We start from the raw sequence: 21,928 nt of genomic DNA, 5'->3' as shown, positions 1-21,928 counted from the left end.
TCCTATAGAATAATTGCGCTCAGATGAGGAGAATAGTTTGGAGAAGAAGCCGCAGGTTAACATTCTTCCGGATGACGCCTTTTGGGTGAGCACCGCTCCGGCTCCGGAGGAGGAGGTGTCTACTTCTAAGAAGAATTGTTTGTTGCTGTCCAGACGGTGCAGCACAGGAGCGGAGGAGAAAGCTTGTTTCAAAGACAGGAAGGCCTCCTCTGCCTCGGGCGGCCATTCTTTGGGATTAGCGCCCTTACGGGTGAGCGCAGAGATAGGGGCAGTCCGGGAAGAGAAGTGCGGAATGAAGAGGCGGTAGTAGTTGGCGAAGCCCAGGAACCGCTGGATAGCCTTCAACCCCTCCGTTCGGGGCCACTTCTGGATGGCAGAAAATTTCTCAGGATCCATTCGTAGACCGGTCTGAGAGATGATGTAGCCCAGAAATGGAAGCGAGGTCTGCTCAAAGAGGCACTTCTCAAATTTAGCGTAGAGGTGGTTTTGCCTGAGCTTGAGCAGGACCTGACGAACGTCCCTCCGGTGTGTGGGGAGATCCGGAGAGAAGACCAAGATGTCGTCCAGGTATACCACCACGCAGGAGTAGAGAAGGTCACGGAAGATATCATTGACCAACTCTTGAAGGACGGGGGGAGCATTACAGAGACCGAAGGGCATTACGAGGTATTCATAGTGGCCGTCCCGGGTGTTGAATGCCGTCTTCCATTCATCCCTCTGACGGATATGAACCAGGTTATAGGCCCCACGGAGATCCAGCTTGGTGAAGATTCTAGCACCCCTCAGGTGGTCAAATAATTTAGGAATGAGCGGAAGGGGGTATTTATTCTTCACCGTGATCTGGTTAAGGCCTCTATAGTCTATGCAGGGACGGAGTGAGCTGTCCTTCTTTTTAATGAAGAAGAAGCCTGCTCCTGCCGGGGAGGTAGATTTCCGAATAAATCCCCGGGCCTGGTTCTCCTCGATATATTCAGACATGGACCGGGTCTCAGCAGCGGACAAAGGGTAGATACGCCCTTGGGGCGGAGTAGCGCCAGGTACCAAGTTGATAGCGCAATCGTATGGTCTATGAGGAGGTAATATCTCTACTTCCTTTTTATTAAAAACATCAGCATAAGACCAATAGGGTACCGGCAGGCTGGGTAGATTGGCTGGGGGAGGAGAAGGACGGGCAGGACGAACGGGAACTAAACAAGTCTTATGGCATTCCTGTCCCCAGCGAAGGACTTCTCCGGTCTGCCAGTCAAGCACGGGTGCATGTCTCTGGAGCCAAGGTAGGCCAAGCAAAAGGGCATGAGAGAGACCAGGTAGAACATGAAAGAAGATGCTCTCAGAGTGCAGCATTCCCACCTGCAGAGCTATGGGTTCGGTGATAAGTTGGATGGGATGCAGTAAGAGACCGCCGTCCACGGAGGCGACACATAAGGGTTCGGCCAGAGGTTTGGTGGGAATGCGGTATTTCTCTACCAGGGACTGAGAAATAAGATTTCCGGCAGCTCCAGAATCAAGTTGAGCTAGTTCAAAGTAATGGTTCTCCCCGCAGATGATAGAGACCGACAGCATCAGAGATGGAGAGGGTTTATTCTTGTCTAGGACGACCTCTCTGAGCGATCCTAGACACAGGCATTTCCCGACCTCTCCGGGCAGGAACGGATCCGGTGCTCCTTACTGCCACAGTAGAAGCAGCTCCCCTTGGCACTGCGTGACTCTTGACGGGTTTTGACCATCTTGGTCTGGTCGACCTGCATAGACTCGGGTGAGTGCGCCTGGGAAGTAACAGAGGAAGTGACGGGATTCTGGAAGGTAGGAGCAAGGCGAGGAAACCTCCTCTCACTGGTGACCTCTTTGGTACGCTCCTGGAACCGGATGTCAATCCGGGTGGCAAGTGTTATTAAATCATCGAGAGTGGTAGACCTTCCCAGAAGACAGACACCAGGGTATCGTTATCCCAGGCAAGCTCAGAAGCAAGGGTACGGAACCGTATGGCATATTGGCCCATGGTGAGACTCCCTTGACGGAGGCACAGCAGAGATGAGGCGGATGAGGTCTTTCGTCCTGGTTCGTCAAAGACTTTCCGGAAGGCCGAGAGAAATGCTGGCAGGTCGGACACCAGGGGGTCTCCTCTCTCCCATAGAGGATTTAGCCAAGCCAGCGCCTCCCCAGTGAGATGGGACATGATGAAGGCCACTTTGGCTCGGTCGGTGGAAAACTGGTGTGCCAAAAGCAGGGTGCACTGGTTAATGAAGCCCCGTGCCTGACCGGGATCTCCACTAAAACGAGGCGGGGCGGAAAGACAGGGACCGGGAAGGGATGCCATGGTATTGATGGGCAGCGGCGCTGCCGGGGTAGTAGTTGTGCGAGTGGAAGCAACTCCCGACGAGGTAGTCAGTGTGTCCAGGTGGGAGTGAACACTACGCAGGTGGCCCAAGATGGAGTCCTGTTGGGACCTCTGACGGGAAAGTTCATGACATAGGTCTGAGAGCGAGGGAGCTTGGGTGCCACCGGGTTCCATGGCCTGAGCAAACTGTAACGGGTCTGGGAGGTGGAACCTCTGAGCTACTATACAAAGGGGCAGTCCTTGTAAGGAAGCGGGTGGCTCCCAGGGAAGGCGGGCAGGTAGCCACGGCAAGTGACAGGAACAGTCTCTGGGAAGAAGGGCGGGTGGTCACGGCAAGTGACAGCAGGGTAAGAGTCTCTAGACAGGCAGGTGGTCACGGCAAGTGACAGCAGGGTAAGAGTCTCTAGACAGGCAGGTGGTCACGGCAAGTGACGGCAGAGCCTCCAGGTAGGCTAGCAGGCGTGTAGCAGGTGAGCGCTCCCAGGTGAGCGGGTAAGAGTCTCTCGGCTGGCTGGCAGGTGGTCACGGCAGGTGACGGCAGAGCCTCCAGGTAGGCTAGCTGGCAGGTAGCAGGTGAGCGCTCCCAGGTGAGCGGGTAAGAGTCTCTCGGCTGGCTGGCAGGTGATCTCAGGCAGGTATCAGGCAGGTATCAGGCAGGTGATTCCTGACCAGCAGGCGGACTGGTCCATAGACAGACTGGCGGATGCAGGTAGACAGACTGTCGGACCGCAGGAATGCAAGCAGGTAGACAGAGCTGGAAAGCAGACTGGCAACGGGACCTGAGGTCTGAAGCAGAGGTGAAAGGCTTTGCAACAACTTTGCTCGGGCACCTCCATTTTGGAGGAGGTGCCTTATATATGGGAGCTCCACCGGCAATTGGCCGGGGACTCCTTAGGACGACGCGCGCGGCCCCTTTAAGAGAGAGGGAGCACGTGCGCCCTAAGCACAGTGCCCGGGAAGCGGCGAGCACTGCCAGCAGCGCGGGAAGAGGACGCCGAGGACGGAGCAGGGAGGTGAGAGGAACGGCGTCTCTGCCTAGCAGGAGGCAGGGACGCTGACGCTACAGAGGGTTGAGTAGGTGTGGGGAGGGGCTGTAGGGGCTTTAGGCAAAAGCTTTTTCTGATGGTGTCAATCTTCTGCTTGAAGAATGAGGCAAAGTCTTCGGCTGAAATAAGAGGAGAGGGAGGAGGCACTGGGGGACGAAGGAGAGAATTGAAGGTGTTGAATAGTTGTTTGGGGTTGTGAGACAGGGAGGATATGAGAGATGTGAAGTATGTTTGTTTTGCTGCAGTGAGTGTGGACTTGAAGGTAGTGAGGACTGTTTGAATGCGATGAAGTGCTCATGGGAGTGGGACCTTTTCCATCTACGCTCAGCATCCCTGGAGGCCCGTCGCAGTTCTTTAGTTAGGCTGGTGTGCCAGGGTTGTCTGTTGATTGTGCGAGCCTTGGTATGTGTGAGGGGGGTGACCAAATCGAGTGCTGCAGCGGTTGTGGTGTTGTATAAAGTGACAGCAACATCTGCATCATGTAAGGAACTAATGTCTGTAAGAGGGAGGAGGGATTCAGAGAGTGAGTGTAGGTCAAGGTGTTTGAGATTTCTGCGAGGGTATGCAAGTTTGTGGAGTGGGAATTGTTGCCCCGGGGAGGAGAGAGAAGAGAATGTGAGTAGGTTGTGGTCAGAAAGAGGGAGAGGTGAGTTAGAGAGGTTAGATAGGGAACAGAGGCGGGTGAAGATGAGGTCCAGTGTGTGGCCATCTTTGTGGGTGGGTGTGGAAGACCACTGAGTAAGACCGACCAAAGGAGGAAGTGAGGGATAGAAGCTTAGAGGCAGCTGAGAGGGCAGTGTCAATGGGGATGTTAAAGTCGCCCATGAGGATAGTGGGGATGTCAACGGAGAGGAAATGAAGTAGCCAAGTGGTGAAGTGGTCAAAGAAAGTGGTGGTTGATCCTGGGGGGTGGTAGATGACAGCCAGTTGGAGGTTGGAGGGGGAGTAGATACGCACGCAGGGCACTTCAAAAGAGGGGAGAGTAATTGAGGGCGGCAGTGGGATATGGGTGAAGGAGCAGTTTCAGCAGTTGACTACTTCCTCCTACTACAGATTCTTTCTTCCCTTGGCGTGGAAGACCTTGTCCTCTCCTAGATCTCCTACCTTACTAACTGCACATTTAGTGACTCCCATTACTATATTAACGCCTCATTCTACCCTGTCGCTGTTGGTTACTCCCAAGGCTCTGTCCTTGGACCCACACACTTCTTTGTCTATACCTTTGGCCTGGGACAACTCATAAAGTCCCATGACTTCCAGTCCCACCTGTATGCTGATGACGCTCAGAGCTACCTCTGGCCCAGATGCTACCACTCAGATGTCCAGAATCCCAGACTGTTCATCAGCCATATCGTCCTTCTTATCCTCTCACTTCCTAAAGCTCAATGTGGATAAAACTGAACTCATCATGTTTCCTAAATCCCACTTAACTCCCTTACCTGATCTATCCATCATAATAAATGACATCACGCTTTCCCTTGTACCAGAAGTCCACTGCCTCGGAGTAACCCATGACTCTGCCTTCTCCTTCAACTCGCACCTTCCCCAATCCTGATTCTACTAATATTATAGTGCATGCCCTCATCATCTCCCAGTCCCACCTAGATTACTGCAATAGCCTCCACTGTGACCTTCCTGCTAATATTCTTGCACTTCTGTAGTTCGTCTTTCACTCTGCTGCCTGACTAATCCACCTTTCTCCTTGCTGCTCCTCTGCAAATCCCTTCATTGGCTCCCATTTTTCTAATGTATCCAGTTCAAACTATTAATGTTGACCTACAAGGCCATTCATAATTTGTCCCCTCCATATATCTTGCAGCTAATTTCTCACTACCTTCACAAATTTAATCTCCAGTTCTCCCAAGACCTCCTTCTCTCCTCCACTCTCGCACTTTCGCCATCCAATCGCCTCCAAGACTTCTCCCAAGTATCCCCTGTCTTCTTGAATTCTGCATCCCAAACATGACCAATTGTTTCCAAAATTCAGAAATCTTCAATCAGAACTTGAAAATCCATCTTTTCAAGAAAGCTACAGCCTGCAATTACCCCCCTACCATGTCACCACCAGTGGAGCTGCCACTTCACCACTACTGGAGCTGCCACCTCAACACCACTAGAGCTGCCACAACGCCCCAACCTTCTGTCTCCTTCCTCATTATCTTGTAGAATGTAAGACAGCAAGGGAAGTGTCCTCTTCCCTCTGTACCAGTTTGTCATTGTAATGTAGTTCATTATAACTTATATTTGTATATTGTATGTAACCCCTTCTCATGTACTGCACCATGGAATCAATGGTGCTCTAAAAATGAATAATAATAGATGAGATGAGAATACCAGATAATAGATTTAATTCCCCGTTATGGACACATGAGGGATTAGTGCTGGCAGCTGTGTACATGATTATCACTAATGAGGATAATAATTTAGTGAGTTGCACATATTCCACTGGAGAATAATTTGTTGTTTCAATGTGACTTGCGGGATTAATTAATAATTCTCCACATTATTCGGTTCCGCAGAGAACACAGCGTTATTAGGCCTGAGATGATAATGCGGTCCCTTCATTATCACACAAGTATTTTTCCTCAGTTGCCCCATCCCTATGCTACTGTATATCTGATTCAGAGGATTGCTGCCCTGTGGCCAGTGCACTCACTGATCTCTTCTTGGTCTGAGATCACACCATGTAGTAGGACTGTGTAAAATGGGTCTGTCAGTGGCCGCCTAGCAGTTCTTTAAATGGCTACAATGGATAGGCTTAGTGAAAGTCACTCCATTTACAGATCAGAGGGGTTGCCCTGGCCATTAACCTCTGTACAGGGATTTGGACGTACATAGGGGCCCTGGGTTGAGGCCACAGAGTCAGTTGGTGACCAGTAGTACGGGCTAAAACAAAGAATAGTCCAATAGCCGGGTCAGAACCAGGAGGTAGTTGTAGGGATAAAATCATAAGGCAGGAGAATAGTAAATATACAAGTAAAGTGTCACTACACAATGTGACACTAGTCACTACTCATGAAATTGCCGTGAGGCTGGATAGTCAAGAGGTCTCATAATAGACAAAGGGAAAAGCCAAAAGCAAAAGGTTACAGTTCAATGGCAGAGTATCAGGAAGGTAGGGGATCAAGACCAAAGGGTAAGTCAAACGGATGGTCAAAGGTTAATCTAAGGTTGGCATTAGAGATCAGAATACAACTCACAGTATAGAGTAAACATACACTGTGGCACCCTGCTACTACAGGTACCACAGGACCCAAAAGGGTGCATGGACGGACTCCTCCACAAGAGGCCCTCATTACATTACAAACACCTCCATCCTTCCACCTCATACCACCAGAGGGAGCCCTGTTAGGGATATATATGGAGGGTGGAGTCAGGCAGTGGAGTTCAGTCAGACAGTGTGCTGGCACTTAGACCAGTGAAGAAGCCGCACGTGAGCTGCTGCGTACTGAGGGCCCGGAGTGTGGCCGAGGCTAGGAGAGAGGAGAGAGGAGTTGAGGGGGCAGAGGAGCATTTGAGGCTCACCCCAAGACACAATCCGGACACCGGGTCCGCGCCTACAGGGTTCTCTACACCCAGTAGGGACAACCGGCATACCAGGAGGCTTCCAGACTCCTGGTTATCCTGAAGCTACCATCAAATACAGGACTAGGAACCATGAAGGCCCCGACGTCCAGGGATAGTGGTTGCCAAAGAAAAGTCCTACTACCAAGCGGTCAGGTGAGAGAGCAACACAACATAGAAGCTAGGCCAAGTTCCAGGCTGGCTAGAAGCTTAGAGAGAGGGAGACACGGATCAGGAGGTCTTATATCCACTCACTGGGGAGAGTCCTGAAGTGCACCCTTCCTAGCAAGTACCCTGGACCATACCTGCTGTTAGACCAGTAAAGGTACTGAAGCGAATCCCCTGTGTGTGTGTCCGTCATTCCCCCTGACCCGACCGGGCCATCTCTCACCTGCATCCCTTCCATTAACCCTGCCCCGGGGGGCCCACTCCGGCTGTGGGGAGCAGAAACTTCCCAGCTGCCATCCCATCACCCCCCGGAGGTCTGCAGCAGCGCTGGTAACCATTACCAGAAACCACAGGTGGCGTCACAAGACAAACTGTTAACAAAACCCCTTTTAAAGAGTGACCCAGAGGACGGGCCCGGGAGCCGACTGGTGTGATATCCTACAAAGAAGGTAAAGGCCCAGGTACCGAGTCTCCCCCATATATCCCACTGGGCGAGTCAACACCAGTAAAGGAAAGCTACAACTGGCAATGGTCTGACAGTGCTAAATAGGCCTGTAACTACCCAGAACAGATGACACCTGGAGGAGATCCTACAGACCCAGCCAGATAGGACGGCTGAGCTGTCATTTACAATACTCACATCTCTAGCTCAGATTGGGTGGTGGAGCTCTGAATCCTTACAGCTCAGCAAGCCCTCGATCCCACAGGGCAGCAGAGCTGTTATTCACAGTGTTCATAGGACACAGTAAGTGGTGGAATAGTGACAGTATCCCCTCTTCTAGGGGGGTCACAGTACCCCCATGCTTTCCAGAAAACCTAGGATGGAAGGCCCTTACCAGATGATCAGCCTTCACAGCTTGAGCTGGCACCCAGGATGTATCTGGTCTGTATCCCTTCCAATGGATGAGCTACTGGAGGAAATTATGGACTTTTCAAGAATCAACAATTTTTTGTACCTCATTCTCTAAATAGTCATTGACAGAAACTGGATAAGATGGGGATGAGGGAGACAAAACCAAAGGAAAAAACTCCTTTAGCAGTGATCTATGGAACACATTTGGGATGCGAAAAGACAGAGTTAATCTAAAGGCCACCGAATTAATGACCTCCAAAATCTCATACAGGCCAATAAACTTAGGATTCAACTTAGCTGATGGTCCCTTCAACTCAATATTTTTGGATAACAACCAAACCATATTACCTACTTTGAATATGGGACCTGCCGAACATTTCCAATCGGTCTTACGTTTTTGGCAAAACTGAGCCATCTCAATATTTTTTTGAACCTCCCACCAGACATACCAAAGGATGGTAGGCAGATGAAAATGACAAATCAATCCTCAATTTGCCACAAGACACTCTCCAGAACTTGGAGACAAATTGCACCCACCATGCAGGGGTGCCGGGCATAGCACTACAGTACCCCCCTTTCATGCCCCCTCTTCTTCAAGCTTCCAATGACTCTTTGCAGAGAAGATGGAGCCAGATTCTTCTTCCTGAACTTCCATGACCTCTCATCAGGACCATGTTCTCTCCGAGCCACTGGTAAAAAAGTCACATCTTCCACCTTCTACTTGACCAGAATGCCTCTGCACGACTGGACATAATCGGAAAAGAGAGCGGACGTTCAATGGGATGAGCTCTGGTCCATGTGTGGCGCCCCTGAGGGTTCGGCCACCACAGGAATGCTGCACTTCTTTAATGGAGTGTGGTGTTCATCCTCTGAGGTAAGGCCGGTGTGATGGTAGTTACCTAGCCTCTTGCATCCAACACCACATCTCCACCAGAGGGAGCTAGTATGCACTAGGTGCTGCTCCCCTGGTTACAGGGAGCCTGGGGAACACAAAGTGGTAGGAACCAGTTAGTGGGTGTGGGTGGAGGAACAGTTAGTGAGTGACACTTCTAATTTCATATTTAATAGAATGCCATTTTTGATCTTGGTTCTTCTTTTTGTCTTTTTGGTTGCTGTAAAACTACTGTGTGTAATGTGACTTCCCTCCGGGAGCGCAGATCCTGTGTGGGCCTGCATCGGCAAGGGACACAGCCCTCGTACCCTGGCCTTGGGACGAGAGGTAGGTTGCAGACGAGGAATGTCTCAACCCGGCCAAGGACCAGGATCAAGAAGGCCCGGGAGCTTTAGAGTGTGGCTCCCTAGCAAATGGGTCCCGGGGAGGATGCAGACGGAGCGGAGCATGCCACCTGTCCTCGCCTACCTGATCTATTCAGAGGGATTCCGGCTGCAAGAGGGGTACCGGCCCCCGACACCCGACCTCGTACTCTATGTCCAGGATGGGAAAGCCCGGTTAGGCCCTGAGGATCCTGCCGGGCTTGGGATGGAGAGGAATTGCCACCCGAGCCATTCACCTGAGAGAAGCTCAGAGGGAGACCCGGCCTATCTACACACGCACAGATGGAAAGGGGTAAAGTCTGTAGTGCAGGAACACTCTGGTGTAGGGATGCTACCAAACACTGGACTTCCTCGGAGGTAGTCGGACCCCCATCCCTGGTGGCCGCAGGACTCCGCGAGGAGCAGGGAGAAGCCTTGCGCTGCTTTTGAGAACTGTGAGTAAAGCCTTGGAAATTCATCCCTATGGCCTCCGGACTGTTCATTACGCGCCATACCACGCGACGCGGTGCCCGCACTCCCCGCGCTACTACTACTACCCCCTTCATCCTGTCTTGCCTGCCCTGAGGCTGCACTCCGCCTGTGGGGAGCAGCAAGAACTTTAGCCGCCATGACATCGGGCCTCAGCGGACTGTAGCGGCGCTGGTGGCGCATCACCAGCCACCACAGGTGGCGTAGTCGACAATTACCACTCAACCCGGAAAGCCCTTACATCCTTTTTAATGTGACTGCCCTGGGCACGGAACGGGTCCAGGCCACGACTGCATCCCTTCAACATCTGACCCGGCTCCGATTACCCCCATCTTCCCAGGGCAGGGCTTGCGAGCGTCACACATGCAGTCTCGGGTCAGTGGCCGAGAGCATCCACTGACCCCCTGTGTCTCTACAGATACCTTGCAATCTCACCACATGTTTAATAAACAACCTGGGAAGTGTTTCAGCATTAGGAAACCACGATAATGAAACAAATTGAGCTTGTTTACTAAATCGGTCACACACCACCCAAATAACAGTCTTCCCTCCAGACAAAGCAAATCAGTAATGAAATCCGTGGACAATTTAGTCCACGGTCTTTCTGGAACTGGCAATGGAGCCAATTCCATGGCCATCCAGTTATGACAGACTTTAGCATGTGAAGAGATTTAACAAGAGGACACAAAATCTATAATATCATTAAGCATGGATGGCCACCAAAAGAGTCTAGCAATAGCATTCTGCGTAGCTGTAACCCCAGGGAGACCACTCAAGATGGAATCATGAACTCCTGCAACAAACATAATCTTAGATACACAGGCACAAATAATTTGAACCCTGGAGTAACAGAAGAAGCCAACGACTGGACTTCATGGCTGTCTGCTTTCAAGTCTGAGGTTACCATAGAAACCACAATAGCCTGAGGAAGAATGGAGGATGGAGGTACTAGGGGAGAAACTGAATCAAGACTGTGTGATAAAGCGTCAGCCCTAACAATCTTGGACCCCAGCTTGAACTTAATAGAAAAATTGAACCTAGAAAAAAATTAGGACCATCTGGCCTGTCTTGGGGTTAAACGTTTAGCAGATTCAGTAGAAGCTACATTTTTATGCTCTGTCAGAACAGTGACCTGATAAATCCTTAAAATATGTCTACATTAACCCCCTCAATTTTTTTATTTTTTTATTTTACTCACTTAGATATCGCCTGTGAGGAGCTGGCCTTTTTCTAAGATGATTGAACCAATGGAAGTAGAGAGGAGTCTGTGGCTCCTCTCTACTTCCAAAGAGATGCAGACTTTTTCCAGGAGGGAGCACTGGTTCCATTAATCGCATTCTGTTTTATTAGTGATTTACTTGTTATGTTTTATTAGATTTCTGCTTGCTTGTCAGTTTATGTGAAGACCCTGGGTCTTCCGTCGGCTTAACACTACTCAGACAACACAGGGTGAGGGTAAAACAGTGTGGCAATTTTTTATTGAACCACTAACTAGACAATTAACAGATAGAACAGTCCCAGCTAATACCCAAGATGGTATAACATTACACAGTCTCACCCTTCCGCTGGCCGGCTGAGAATAGAGCAGCTGCGACTTTGGGACTTCAAGGGCCAACTACCTCAACCAGTGGCTCCTGCTTTTGGTGTGCCCCCCACAGAGAGGAGGTAGTGGCAAGCTTAAGAAGCTGACAGTCCTTTGAGGTACAAGGCCAGGAGACCCGAGAGTCCTACCCTGGTCTCTACGAAAGTTTCCATAGGGCCAGACAAATGGCTGGTCCCAATCTGGCTTCTCTGATTGTCTCTCCATGGGTTCCAGGTGACCGGAGGATTTCACCTGGCTACCCCAAACAACATGTCCATGGGGCCAGGTGACTTCATCATCCCAGCCTGGTCTCCCCAAATGTATCCATGGGTTCTCTGATGGTCAATGGAGCAGATCTGCATCCTTCCAGTCAGGGCCGTATACCCTTAGACCGGAATCATGTAGAATCCAAATCTGTATCTCTCTGGATAAAGCCATGCAACCAAGCTGGTGTTCTGAAGAATGTCTCTCTGATTCTCTTTGCAGCCGGATATAAAACCCTTTTTATATTTACATATATGACTAAGGTCATCAGTCACAGGTCGGGGGGGTGCATAGCTCAGGTCTCATTGTTGGAGCTAATCCCCTTGCTCTTGTAGATATACTAGCTGGCTTAGTAGAATATGCAATTAGCATAGTAACAAACATGATTGTTCCCAAACACTGAGTCACTGTCCTTCTTGACCAGACAAAGTCAACACAAACGCAATATTGTATTTCTCTTGGCTTAACAAATCTAGACGTCTGGCTGTTTAAGATAAGAAGCTGTTTCATAACAGTTTATGTGCACTAATTTCACTTGTAAAGTGTCCAGCATTCTAGTAATCTCATTAGTATCTCAGATCTTCACAGCGCCATTAATTCAACAGCGCTTTACAAACATTTACAGATATTGGGGCTCACAATCTACATTCCCTATTAGTCATTGGAGTGTGGGAGGAAACTGGAGGAAACCCACACAAACATGGGGAGAACGTACAAACTTGTTGCAGATGTTGTCTTTGGTGGGATTTGAACTCAGGACTAGAGATGAGTGAACCTGTTCGGAAAACATTTGCCAATTTCAAATTTGGCACGAACATTGCACATTCGGGTTAGTGATCGGACACCCGAGCGTTTTTATTTAAAATCGTGCCATTTCGGTAAGAGTGCTGGAAATGATCGCGTTTCCACTACGATATTTTTATGACTTTGGCTAGGATAGTGGTGCTCTATGATGAGCAAGGGGTATGTGTTTGATGAGGGGAAGGGGTGGGGAGAGGTCAGAGGAGCAGTGTGCTGTTAATCAAATTTTTTTTCCCCTTAACTTAATGTTTGCAGATTTTGGCAGGCCAATCAGGGCGCAGGAACCATCCACAATGTCCAGACACAAGGGCTTGTATCATTGTCTGCTGAAGTCACATGTCCCTACTCCTGTTGCTGCTCCTGGATACTGAGAGATATCAGCAGTTTAATCGTTTTTGCTATTAGTGAGTAGAGATGAGCAAATGTTTCAATATTTGGTTCGGATTACGATCGTCGAATCTGCAAGATTTATTCATCGAATATTTGCCGCACAATACCGAGGATTCAATGGGGGGGGGGGGACCATACACAACACCTACAAACGGGTCCAAAAGCTGACAAAACACGCCAAATTAGGGGTAGTCACCAGGAAAGTGCCATCAATTGACCCAGAGTACTAGTACTCTAATTATTATTACTATTACAGCGACATTTATTCCATGGCGCTTTACATCTGAAAAGGGGTCACCGACTGCTATAAGAGGAGAGAGGACCCTGCCCGCGAGGGCGCACAAACAATCTACAAGGGATGAGTGAGGATACAGTAGGTCAGCGCACAGCTAGTTGTGCAGCAGAATGCTGGAGCGAGGGTTACCACAGATTGTACACTTTTCAGAAGAAGTGGGTCTTCAGTTTCCTTTTCAAGGCTTCCACTGTAGGCGACAGTCTGCTGTGTTGGTGTACAGAGTTACACAGTAGGGGAGATGCATGGGACAAATCTGCTGAGAGCATAAGTGAAGGGAAGCTTCCTGGAGCTGATTAACTCCTGCACCGATTAATATGAAGGCAAAAGGCTTCTAATGACTGCAGGAGTGAGAGGAATCAGACGCTGGGGTCTTCTGGCTCCTCTCTGCCACAGTAAACCTGTGACACTTTGCAAGTTTCAACACAATGTTCACAAGGTAGACAGCAGCGGTGGTCGGTCTCCTAGACAACGAGCTAACTTCTTTATGATGATAGAGGCCACTATCTCCTTAGCTTGCTGCTGGTACTGTTCTGTGGGAATGAGCTCGCTTCCAACCAGCCTGGAATATTTCCAGTGAATTATGGCATGTCGCCATGGTATTAGCAGTGCCCCCAGTACCAGAAGCAAAGCCATCCACGATTTCCTTCTCAGGAATTTTATTTGGTAGACTGAGTGGCTACCCAAACATTGGTTTCTCACAAAGGAGCTGAAGGCACTGAGTGGCAGTAGGTGCAAGTTTCTCCAGCGTGTTAGAAAAGGGAGAAAAGAGAGAGCAGCACGGTGGAGTCCTGGGTTCAAATCCCACCAAGGACAACATCTGCAAGTAGTTTGTATGTTCACCCAGGTTCTCTGGTTTCCTCCTCAGTAAAAAAAGCAGCCATACAGTGTCAGGGAACCTTCACACAGACTTTTCTTAGCCAGGGCTGCTTCTCGGCAGGGTTGGACGGGCCTATCAGAGAACTGGAGAATCTTCGAGTAGGCCCTGGCTTCTCCTTCAGGAAAGTTCATAGCGCAAACCTTGCAGATGCTATAGGGCTCTTGAGTGGGGGAGAAAGGTGGGCCCTCAGAATTAAATCCTCTGGTGGGCCCAATGTTCTTCAGTCTGACACTACTTCTCGATGCCGCTGTATTTCACGTCAGCCATATTCTTTAGGTCCGTGAAAGGACTGGCAAAGAGGGAAACCGTATCTACTCCGGCTGTCATTTCTCCCAGGAAGTCCTCTAATGCAGCATGTTCCATAAGCAATGGCAGCCCATCCAACATCATCTAACACTTCTCTGTGGTGCTTAGCTACAGACAAAGATCTTTCTTTACACCTTGAATTTCATGACTACAGAGTTGGGAAATGGCTTGATCTGCAATGCATTTTGAGAAATAACGTGCATGAGCAAAGCGATGGTTTAGGCTACTGTGACGGGGTGTGCCACAGAGCAGGAAGGGACATCAGGCCGATGATCAATCCAATGAGATTTATTGAGGCAGGGAACATAGAACATCAAATATAAATATTATTCCTTAGAGTCCACAATGAGTCCACACCAAAAAGGGGAACAGTTCGGGGGGCGCCATCCGGCAATCCGATGCCAGGGAAAAGGCAGAAATAATCCTGGGATGAGTTCGATGGATCCAATAGATGAGGGACACAACACCATCCCACGTGGCAGCTTCTAACCATCCACACACGGGCACCAGGATCTCGCCTCAGCATAAGATCCTAGCCCTTTTCACCGCAGCACACAACTAACTGGTCAAACCATGTGTCTATTGTGTGTCCTGGGATCAGCCCATCGATGGGGGAGGGGTCCCACCTATTTTGGACATGTGGCTACCTTAAGAAGTTTCCAGAAGCTACAGGCTTATATTGGATGCGTCCTATTCTGAAAAGAACAAAGACAGAATCCCCCACTAGATGTTGACCCAGGCCTGATTACATTGCAGTCTAGGAACACAGGCCAGGGGAGGGACACGCTGTTACAACTACTGAAGGTCATTATTAAGCAAAACTCATACAGCTTTCCCACCGACTGAAAGAGTGGTATCAAGACTTCCGAGACAGCCAAGACTTCCCTGTCCTCACCAAGAGGACAACTGTCCATGTTCTCCTCCTCCTCCTCATTATCAACCAATCCGTATTGAGATGAGGCTGGGCTGTGTAGCATCACCCTGTATAGTTCCTTGTTCCACCTGCAATGCCTCCTCTTTAATTGTGAGAAGCAAGCGTTTCAGTAGACAGAGAAGCCGAAGAGTGACGCTAATTATGGCGTCATCGCTGCTCACCATCTTGGTGGAGTCTTCAAAGTTTTGGAGGATGGCACAGATGTCAGATATCCATGTCCACTCATGAGCTCTTATGTGCGGAGGCTGACCTGAATTCCAATGGGCGTGTTGAAGCTGGTACTCAACAACTGCCCTCTGGTGCTCACAAATCCTTCCCCACATCTGCAATGTTGATTTACAGCGTGTTTTCACATCGCACACCAGTCGGTGAGTCGGACGCTGCAAACGCTGCTGAAGCACTGCCAGGGTGGCGGAAGCTGTAGCTGACTTTCTGAAATGGGTACACACGCGACATACTTTTACAAGCAGCTCTGGCAGATCTGGGTAGGTTTTCAGAAACCGCTGAACCACTAAGTTGAGCACATTTAGTGCTCGTACATCACTAATGTGTACCCCAGTGTGGAGAACAATATCAGCACCAAAGAATTAAAAGATGAAATGTAGCCTGCTTTATATACCACTATAGTAGGAAAACCAATTTTGATTATATCATGTGTACCCCCGTGACAACAATATCTGCACTAAAGAATTAAATTCACTAGAGTACTAGTATAATGGGGACCAACACCTCTTCCACTACAGCCAACCCATGAGATGGATACCCAACCAGGAGTGTTCACAGTTCAAAAAATTAGGGCCTGACACCACTATTTCTGTGGCCGACAGATTGGAGATGGTGGAGTTAATCCTCTTAGCTTATTCATGTGTAGGAGGAAACAATCTTTTATGTGACCATAACTATGGGACCAAGGGCTGGCTGCTGTGCTGAGAGAGGGCCAAGTATGGTGAACCAGAAAAACTCCTGGACTATGAGAGAGATGGAGGCAGAGGTGTTATGATGGATTGATAAAGTTGCGGTGTGCTAGTTTTCTGAGATCGGTCAAAACCAGCAGGCATGTCTGCTTCCGTTACAGCTGATGGGCTCTCACTCAGCCTGACTGGAGCGGGTAAAGAACCGGAGGTTCTTCAGTGGGAAACGAGCGCGGTAACAGAGGAGGAGGAAGAAGCAGCAGATGTGGTTGATGGGGTGGCTGATGGTTGGTGAGGTCCGCATTTTATCGCAGTGAGATTGCCAGAGCAACGCATGCTCATTGTGCATGTTAAGGTTCATACATGTAGTAGTCAAATTATTGCCCTTTTTCCCTATACTGAGTTTCTTCTTGCAAAGTTGCCAGATAACATGAGTTGGCTCATCCTTTGCGGTGTCAAAAAAGGCCCAGGCTAGACAACCCTTGCTGCCCCTTGAGCTGCAGACCCGTGACCGTTGCTGGTCACTGCCTCGGTTGTGGCTAAGGATGCAGTGCTCATCGCGGTTCCATCACTCCGTGTCTGTGACGCACCCCCCTGGGACATATTCCTTTCTTTCAGGGGAATACCCGGAGCCGGATCAGATGGGGGTTGTAGTCTTCCGAGTGGCTGTGACCCGGTCCGTGCCCAGGGTGTCAAACTCAGTTGTATGTGGCAGTCCTACAGATGTTACTAAGTTCTTAATGTCGACTACGCCACCCGTTGTGTTGCGGTCACTGTGGCCGCCGCTGCAGCAGGGTCCGCTGAGGCTGGTGGTGTTGGTGCAGCTTGATAGGATAACCCCCAACGGGAGGGGTATAGCCTCAGGGGGATCAGGTGCAGAGGATGGGGGTTGTGGTGATGCAGTGTAGACGGCAATCAGAGACAGAGTCGGGTTATGTAGTTTAGGATGTTTACTCACTGCTGATGTTCCGGTCACTCCAGCTTCGAGTGACCTCCCGAGCCGTGCTGCGTCCACCAGGTTCTGGATCCAGCCAACCCCCAAATAAGTCCGGAGCGTGACCCTGAGCTCTCCTTCTGTCCTTTCTCTGGCCGTCCCCACTAGAGATCCACCCAGGTCCAGCTCCCTCGGGCCTTCTGTTGGGAGACCCTTGGCCTTGGGTTCCCTGACCCTCCACGTGGTATGCCTTCGGGGTGGATGTGGTGGGTGGCCGTGGCAGACGCTGCCCACGGCCTCCGGTCTCTGGCTGGGGTGTGTTTTTGCCCCCACCAGCTTGGGTTCCGGTACCCTGTGCCGACTCTTCACCCGGGGATTTAGTTTGGGGTCTTAGAGTCCTTTCTTCTGTTTCCCCCTCTGGGTCTCTCTTTCTCCTCTCTCACTCTGGGTCTCTCTTCTCCTCCGCTCGCTGACTTTCTCTCTGCAACTGACCCTGTTCTTAGTTGGTGCCCACCTTATATACACCCTCTATGTGTGAGCTCAGGTGGCCAGCACCCAATGAGCTCCTAACTTTACCCAGGCTGCTCCCCCTATCTGCCCCTACACTACTTGGGATGTACCACCCCCCTCCCACTCCAGCCAGGAACAGACTCGGTCGTACCTGCACATTTCTAAGTGGGAGTACCGTCGGTCTGCTCCCCGGAAATGGGATGTGTGTAGTGCATGCAGCCTACCGAGCTCAGTTCCACACTCCTTCCTTACCCGGGAGTGGAATATCACACCTCTGGGTTGAGGTGCAATACCCCTGTAGCAGCCGAATCCTCAGGGTGCTACATTCCCCCCTGGTAAATCACAGCACGCCCTCGGGCTGTAAGACAAAAACATCACAAAACATACAAAAATTTTTATATAAACATAAACATATAAAACATATAAAACTTTATATAAATTAGCAGCATTAAACATTCTCGTCGTCTCTTGTTCCTCCTCCGGTCACTGGGCAACTGTTGACCGGGCAAAGTGCGACAGTTCCTTTCTTTAAGATGATTTAACAGTAAAACCAGTAGGGGGGGCGCTTTAGGACGCGCAACTATATACAAGGGTATGGCCGCTCTCAGTCCTCGGCCAGTTAAGGAGGGAAAGGGAATGGCTGCTCACAGTCCTCAGCCTGTGGGATTAAGGGTAAACGGGTGAACAGTTCACTCAGCTGGTCCCAACGGGGACTATATTCGCAGTAACAGTTTCTTTGTACCCCGGTCGGGTAACTATTTACAGCACCTGCTCCGCTGTACTCAACAACGTCTTCCTCCTGCTCCTTCTTTGGGGATCTTAGCTTCAGACCCGTCCGGATCCGCTTGCTCTTCCTCCTCACATCGCAGCTCCTCCTCTGTCAGGCGATGCACATGGAGGGCGTAAGGTCCTTTGGCACACTTGTGCCGGGTAAAGGTGACCTCGTCCCCGATATAAAGGTCACGACCTCTGTGCCCCTCCGGCAGATGGGACTCCACATCTCTGCGCGTGACAAAGACGTCGCCGGGGGTGTTGTGGTCTCTGATGAAGCCCCACCCATGCTGCATGTTGAACTTAATTACAGTCCCGGTGGTGCGGGGACTGTGCGCTGCACGGGGGTCCCTCCTGGTTCGGCTCTTCTGCTCGGCGCTCCTTATTTGGGCCTGTTGTTCCCGGACCCGCCTCTCTCTCCGCTCCCTCGCAAACTCCTCGAGCTGCTGTTGGCAGCACTCAGCACGCTCCGCTGCAGCTGCCCTGGTTTCTTGAGTGAACCCCATTAGGTCTTCTCCGGTGGGGTCCCACTCAAATTGGGTCTCTTCAAGCGGGGGCGAGATCCTTATCACGGGCTTCGGAGCCGGAATCAGGGGTGCACACATGGCCCCAACTCTCCTCTGGTGCTCCAGTTCATAATATTTCTGGGGCCAGATGAAAGGCTGCCCATCCGGCCACGTGTGCTGGGCAAACAAGTCCTCTCCCAGACGCGGCACCCTTGGTTTTACGGGTGCGGGCGCGGTGGTGGTGGCGCCCGGGTTGCCCAGGCCTTGCGGCCAGGCCTGGGGCACCTGGAAGGTGAAGGGCACCGTTAGGACGGCGGCGCCCTGGGCTACCTGGCCTTGCGGCCAGGCCGGAGGCTCCGCGGAGGTAGGGGGCGCTGTTGGTGATGCGACGCCCGGGAATTCTAGGCCCTGCGACCAGGCTGGTGTTACTTCCTGTTTTGCCACGCTCGGGGTCGGTGCGCATGGCGTCACAGGGGTCGCGGCGGCGGCTTCCGGTTGGGGCCTAGTCTGCGTCGGTGACATGGCGTTTTCGGGCACAGCAGGGGGACTTTCGGGCTCTGCGACGGGGAGCTGGGGCAGGTAAGCGGTGTCCCGGTTTGGGGTATAGACGTCCCCTTTACCTGCCTCCATGCGTTCGGCTCCCTTCTCGGCGCCGTCTCCGGCCTTGGGTCCTCCCGCGCCATCCTCAGAGGCGGTCTGTCTCCTCATCTTGGCTGGCGTGCTCCGGGTCTTGGTTTGCTGGGCCATCTCTCGGCTCCACTCCGCCAATGTCTCTCGCTGTACCCGGGCCATCCTCCGTGCGAGGCCCTCCAGGGCAGTCTGTGCACACTCCCGGTCTCGGGGGAGCTGTGCAAGGACCTCCACTAGGCCTAGTGGGGTCGTGGTTTCCAGCAGGCTCCTGACCAACGGGTCGGTGCTGCTCTGCTCCTCTTCCAGCAGGCTCCTGGCCAGCGGGCCGGTGCTGCTCTGCTCTCTCGCCATCTCCGGGTGAGCTCCTCCGCTACTCTTCTCCAGGCTTCTTGCCTCCGGGTGCGCTCGCTCCAGACTGCTCCAGGCGGCACCCATCTTCGTTCTTTCCTTTCGTCTCCTCCCCCTTCGAGGGCGGTCCCGCGGCCACTTGGTGACTGTCAGCTCCAGGGGCGGTTCTTTCACGCTGACCGACACCTCCAGCATCACAGTCTCTGTTGGTGAGGGCGGTTTCCACTTTTGGCGCCATTTTCGGTCCTGGCCCACGATGGGAGGTGGTCTCTCGCCACCCTCTGGCACGCCCATAATGGCGTCCGCTCTTCCAAGGCGGGAAACCTTTGGAAATGGCGGGAATCACTTCCCAGTGGCGGGAAACTCTGCAGATGGCGGGAAAACGCTGTTAATGGCGGACAACCGGCTGGAATCGACTGGTGATGGGGTCCGATGGCGGGGACCCTCCGGAACCGGCAGGAGACTTCTTTTTGAGGTAAACTTGTTCTTTTCTTCAGGCACGCAGTACCCGGGTGTTGCGGGCACGTAATCCTGCCGACTACGCCAAAGTTGACGCACCCCCTGGGACATATTCCTTTCTTTCAGGGGAATACCCGGAGCCGGATCAGATGGGGGTTGTAGTCTTCCGAGTGGCTGTGACCCGGTCCGTGCCCAGGGTGTCAAACTCAGTTGTATGTGGCAGTCCTACAGATGTTACTAGGTTCTTAATGTCGACTACGCCACCCGTTGTGTTGCGGTCACTGTGGCCGCCGCTGCAGCAGGGTCCGCTGAGGCTGGTGGTGTTGGTGCAGCTTGATAGGATAACCCCCAACGGGAGGGGTATAGCCTCAGGGGGATCAGGTGCAGAGGATGGGGGTTGTGGTGATGCAGTGTAGACGGCAATCAGAGACAGAGTCGGGTTATGCAGTTTAGGATGTTTACTCACTGCTGATGTTCCGGTCACTCCAGCTTCGAGTGACCTCCCGAGCCGTGCTGCGTCCACCAGGTTCTGGATCCAGCCAACCCCCAAATAAGTCCGGAGCGTGACCCTGAGCTCTCCTTCTGTCCTTTCTCTGGCCGTCCCCACTAGAGATCCACCCAGGTCCAGCTCCCTCGGGCCTTCTGTTGGGAGACCCTTGGCCTTGGGTTCCCTGACCCTCCACGTGGTATGCCTTCGGGGTGGATGTGGTGGGTGGCCGTGGCAGACGCTGCCCACGGCCTCCGGTCTCTGGCTGGGGTGTGTTTTTGCCCCCACCAGCTTGGGTTCCGGTACCCTGTGCCGACTCTTCACCCGGGGATTTAGTTTGGGGTCTTAGAGTCCTTTCTTCTGTTTCCCCCTCTGGGTCTCTCTTTCTCCTCTCTCACTCTGGGTCTCTCTTCTCCTCCGCTCGCTGACTTTCTCTCTGCAACTGACCCTGTTCTTAGTTGGTGCCCACCTTATATACACCCTCTATATGTGAGCTCAGGTGGCCAGCACCCAATGAGCTCCTAACTTTACCCAGGCTGCTCCCCCTATCTGCCCCTACACTACTTGGGATGTACCACCCCCCTCCCACTCCAGCCAGGAACAGACTCGGTCGTACCTGCACATTTCTAAGTGGGAGTACCGTCGGTCTGCTCCCCGGAAATGGGATGTGTGTAGTGCATGCAGCCTACCGAGCTCAGTTCCACACTCCTTCCTTACCCGGGAGTGGAATATCACACCTCTGGGTTGAGGTGCAATACCCCTGTAGCAGCCGAATCCTCAGGGTGCTACATCTGCAACTTAGGAAGCTATGTAACCTCCTCGTCTTGCTCCTCATCCACCTCCTCAGATGAGTTACTCATCTGCGTACCTCTGGGTTCACACCAAGTGGATAAACAACCTCATCATCATCCAATGTGTTATCCCATTCCTCGCCCTGAGAGTCACTCTCCTCTTCTTGCCCTGACAGCACAGTACAGTGGAGGGTCAGAAAGCTGCTTGGACCCAACCTTTTTTTTTAACATGAGATGTAGTCTGCTTTATATACCAATTTTGAGTTTATCATTTCGCATTACCCCTGTGTGCATAACAATATTCGCCCTAAGGAATTTTAAGCTGAGATGTAGTCTGCTTTATATTCCAATTTTGAGTTTATCATGTCTGTGTACCCCTGTGTGGGGAACAATATCTGCCCCAAATAATTGTAAGCTGAT

Source organism: Phyllobates terribilis, unplaced genomic scaffold (genome assembly GCF_046119375.1).
Source record: "Phyllobates terribilis strain yellow unplaced genomic scaffold, ASM4611937v1 Scaffold_2__4_contigs__length_985480577, whole genome shotgun sequence".
Classification (NCBI taxonomy): Eukaryota; Metazoa; Chordata; class Amphibia; order Anura; family Dendrobatidae; genus Phyllobates; species Phyllobates terribilis.
Note: the sequence above shows the minus strand (reverse complement) of the source record.